Genomic DNA, 5112 nt, shown 5'->3' on the forward strand with positions numbered 1-5112 from the left:
AGAGGGAAAATCTCATGGTAATGCCGATGGACTGAGCCGAAAACCCTGCAAAAATGACTGCAGACATTGCTGCAAAAGAGAGGTTAGAACTAACCAGGTGCCATCAAGCTGAAGTCAAGGTGACTGAAGGAGTTGATGATGATGAAGGGGAACCAGGGATAGATATTAAATCAGAGCAGGAGAAAGACCAAGATTTGAAGCCAATAATTGATTTTCTAAATGCAAGTGAATGCATACTTGAGAACCTCAATGACTTAAGAACGACTTAGTAACTTGGCAATATTAAGTATTGAAAAAGGCGTACTTAATACCTTCAATTTTGATAGTTTAATTGATTCATTTGCAGCAGCAAAAGCACGAAAGGTTCATATAGTGTAACCATGAATACCAGAGTGCTACTTGTACAACATCTAGTTAAGTGTATGTACAGTTTTGTAAACTAATAAAATTTGTTATTTGTAAACTTAAGTAGTATTTTATCAATCTGTTTTATAATCCATGTATACCACAAGTGACTGGCTTCTCATATAAAACGTAAGTTTCAAAACTAGGGATATAACAAAAATTTATTCTGCATGCTTGAAAGATTACTCTAGCTATGTGATTTTGAACAATACTGGATGACATAAATATCAAAATGGTTTACAAATTATGTAAGTACACCTAGTAGGCTATACTTCATTAGTTCCAGGTATACAGTTGGGATATCGTGAGATGTTATATTGTGACTTTATTTTAGGCCTGTGTATAGCGGTAATTAATTCTTTATGTTATTGTCATTAAGTGGGTAATGAGTCACAAAACAACTAATCAAAACCTTTCAGAGGTGGGGGTGCTAAAAGTGCCTTTGCCCCCGGGTGCTGAGAACCCTTGCTACGCTACTGGTTGGTAACATTTGTAACACACTATACAGAACCAGTAACGTAAAATGTAAAACATGATAAATCTAAAAACATTTTTAATGTTTAAATTCATAACCAAATGAAGTACACTTTCTTTTAGTTTTTCTGTACTTTCTTTTGTTTTTATTTGCATATTTATGTCAAATATTTTTAGACTCATTGGTGCTTAATATGGAGACTGTTCAATTAAATTCAGCTCTGGCTTAATATAATAGTTTAGGCATAACCTAAATTTACCAAATCGTTCAAAACTTATTTGATGTTACTGTTTAAACTGCTGAAAGTGAAATATTGTTTATGTGTGTTAACAAATATTAGCTGGGAAGGTACTCAACTGACAAATTAAACAACTTAGTCTTTTATTAACATAATAAGCTCTTCGCATAATATATCTTTGTAATTAGAATGAAACGTAAGAACATCGTAGGCTTAATAAGTTAACGTTAGAGCAAAGTTAGCAGCCCCCCAGTGGCACAGCAGTACATCTGCGGACTTACAACACTAGAATTCGGGTTTCGATACCCGTGTTGGGAGAGCACAGATAACCTATTGTGTAGCTTTGTGCTTAATTACAAAACAAACAAAGTTAGCATTAAATAAGTATTGTTGCGTCAGCGAGGTCACGAACCTTCGGGAATTGTCGGGAGATTACTGGATTGTATATAGAGTAGTCTGGTATATATAAGAGGGTGACAACGTGACGTGACAATGTGTGTGTAGACAGTGAGTAATTGATCTGCAGTCAGAGAGTATTATTGAAGTTGAGCACGTTCGTTGTTATAGCGTTTGTTTTAGCGCGATTGTTGAAATTAAGTGTATCGTAAAGTTATATTCGGAAAGAATAAACCAGTTTTATTAAGTAAGGACTTGTGTCGCTAAAGTTTCGTCGGAACGAATTTACGGGAAATCAATTATCAAACGGAGACGTAACAGTATTACATTAAATTAAATTATTTGTCTATCTGGCACTAATAGTAATACTACTAAAGGCTTGAGTGTATAAACTAACTTTACTATTTGATGGGTTAGGTTTATCTGTACGTAGATTTTTCTTTAAAGTTGTAAAAGTTAATTATATATGTGCATAATCATATTTCTTTAAGCATGTAGGCTAATCGTCATTGATCGTTTTATGTTTGTCTATGATTTAAACGGATGAATCATAATTTACATATGTTCCTAAGCTATTAACAATTGGAATGTTTAATAACACATTAATACTAATGTTTTATACATGGATTTTAGTTTTGAATACCTACACAAAAATCGATAGATATGAGCGGTAAAGTGAAGGCATGCGTAATATAACAGTCATTGTTTGATGAACGGTTATTTTAAGATACATAATATCGCTCTTTCATTGGCAAGACTGATGACGCAAGTTTGAAAACGTTAAGCTGTGGATCAATAATTGTTTGTTTAATATAAGTGTACTTTTGTATACATCAAGTTAGCACGAATAACATTTATGTACAAGCTATTTACAACTTATATTTTTATTCAGTTAGTTTTACTTTGTTTCAATTTCCTCCAATCCTACTGCCTACCTGAAACTTATTGTCTTTGAGTGGGAATTTAATTCATCCATCACGACGTCTGTGTCATCCTATCGTAAGTGCCATCATAACGAACGTGAGATGAGCGTGCCTAATAGCACAACTGTCGAAAGAGACGGGAAAGTAAGACTTTCCAAGAAACGAAATCACTCAAAAATTTACGAAACGAAACGAAACAAGAAAATAATCCGACTCATGACTGTATTTGCATACGTTTTCTCCGTTTCCTTAGCTGCGATAGTCCTTTCTCTGTACTATGTATTTTTGTGGGACCCGGCAATGGAAATCCAAATTACAGCTACTTCTCAAGCCTTTGTAGCTATAAAAGCAGTCGAGCTTCCCGAGCCTGCTACCCAGAAATATCCATATGCTACTAAACTTCCTGAACAATCAACTAATGACAACGGTCTAACTTATTTTGACACCAGGTCTAAGTTTGCTGAAATGAATCGGTATCTCGATATCAACAAAATTCAGAAAGCGGAAAAACGTTCTTCAAGTGAAAAAATAAATGACAGAAATTCTGTACTTTCCGAATTGGATGAGCTGGAAAGACTTTAGAAACGTAAGTACTTTTATGCAGGGCCTGTTCTAGGGATTTTGCTTCTCTAGTCATAAATTTGAAACGCCGCCCGCATCTGCACCATTAACATTAGTAAACATCTAACTTGTATAAAAGCCAGTGTGTTTCACGTCACGCTTGATTTCTCGAAATAGGAGAAGTCATAAAAGCCAAAATGCAGTTATCCAAATAAAATAGTTCGATTACTGTCTGACCATTACGATTATAGTGACGGGGTGCCGCGATACTTTATAAGTGTGGTGAGTGTTGGTATATTATGCCTAAAGTAAAGACATAGTTTGGGGTCACCTAGCCTAAAGCCAAGTGCATAAAATTTATAATGAAAGTAAAAATATCCATTCAATTTTAAGCTAAAATCGTTTCCGAATTAAGCTATTTTATGTTATATCCCTAACATTTTTAATAAAAAAAACAAACCTCTTAAATCAACATAGACACTAAATTAAAAAATCGACAAATATTCTTCCAGTTTTATTGTCTATACATCTCATTTTATACTTTCAGTACACAGACTTACAACAATATTAGGTTATACTGTTGTTGCAAAGCAATATGACATACAAGCCATTGTTGGAATGTAATGTTACCAAAATGCACTAACTTTTCTATATATTAGAAGTTGTTAATCTAACTGATTTTTACCAATAATTATGCTATGAATATGCCACGATTCATTTCAGGCATGATCCTAATTTTGATTGGCTTAAAAAGGAATTTACCGATGTTTGACTGCACTTTTCTGCCTCTTCGTTGGTCAAGCTTGATTTCGCAAAATTTATTTCTTTCATTTAGCTATGAAATGTGAGGTTAGGGTATACTATAGGGTAGGGTGGTACTACTTCCTTCTCATTTTTCATGGGCTATACGCTAGTATACATAATATTACACGAACAAAATGTCAGAATTTCTAAATTCTAGTAAACTTTTCCTCTATCAGGCCTATCTATTTTGTTTTAAGACCCCCGGCCTCAAAAATTTGGCCGATAATAAATTATGAAACACATAATCGAAAAAGCGCATAAAGTGCAATAGTAATTATTAGTAAACAGTTTAGCTACATTAGTTGAGCTGATTTCAACACAACTTTCAGATTTTCAATCGGATACCAGGAAGCATGGAAACAGTAGTAACTGGCAGAGTATGTTATGAACACAAAAACGAAATAAAGGAACATGCCATGTTTGTCGTCTTTGTGATTCATTACTCTCATGCACTGTGCTTACGATCAACTACAACAGAAAGTGTAAAAGTAGTCAGTTTCGAATCAGCAATAAAAAAAAAAAAAAGACGCGGCCATAGAAGGGCCGAGTTTTCCCCGTCGCCGGGTCTTAAAACAATGGGATTTTTTCGTATCTTTTTGTATTTAGTAGATGCTTGTTTTATATTTAAATTGATTATCTAAAAAAACAGTTTTAAGATCAGTAATACACAGCAAAGGATATAAAGCAAATGTGAGATAGTGGATTTTATTGAAAGTAAAATTAATATAAAGACTAATTTCTTTAGCCGCCTTAGGTAGTTCGCTACCCGCTCAAGTCGGGCTGGCTTTTTTGTTGTTGTTAAACATAAAGCTACAAAATGGGCTTTCTTTGCTCACCGCGGGTATCTCAACTTATGTTTATTGACAATCTTACTATAAAGATGATCCATTATGTGTATGTGTTAGCATCCATAACCTGGAGTTGGCTGGCTCGATTTTGGGATGACAACTGGAAACTGTACGGCGGTGGATATGGGCTATTTGGTTTTAGGATTTTTTGCTGAGAATGGAGAATTATAAAAAAACTAAAATATGTCACATTTCCACTTTTTTGTAGACTTTTAGCTTTAAATGTAAAGACACGAGCACTGAATCAGTTAAATTAGTCAATTATTACCTTTCACAAATATAGTATTGGATTAGCATCTAATGAGGTCATTCGGGATTTAATCACAAAAGGAAGGATGATAGCATTATCTAACATTCTCCTTTATACAATTTTTGCTTCCTTAACGGTACCCTCAACTAGTATATTGTTACGTCTCTGTTTGTTAATTGATTTTCTGTAACTTCGTTCCGACGAAACTTTAG

At 34.1% G+C, this 5112-nt stretch overlaps 1 protein-coding gene across 1 annotated transcript in view; it reads right to left on the reverse strand.

Moving 5' to 3' along the window:
* LOC106464426 (probable ATP-dependent RNA helicase DDX28) overlaps positions 1-2744 on the reverse strand; it is a 98288-nt gene extending 95544 nt beyond the window's left edge. The window contains exon 1 of the mRNA XM_022392138.1: positions 2450-2744. The gene's annotated coding sequence lies outside the window, so the exon portion shown is untranslated. The remainder of the gene's footprint in view (positions 1-2449) is intronic.
* Positions 2745-5112: the final 2368 nt, after the last annotated feature.

The sequence above is a fragment of the Limulus polyphemus genome, unplaced genomic scaffold, assembly GCF_000517525.1.
Source record: "Limulus polyphemus unplaced genomic scaffold, Limulus_polyphemus-2.1.2 Scaffold1649, whole genome shotgun sequence".
In the NCBI taxonomy this organism is placed as follows: domain Eukaryota; kingdom Metazoa; phylum Arthropoda; class Merostomata; order Xiphosura; family Limulidae; genus Limulus; species Limulus polyphemus.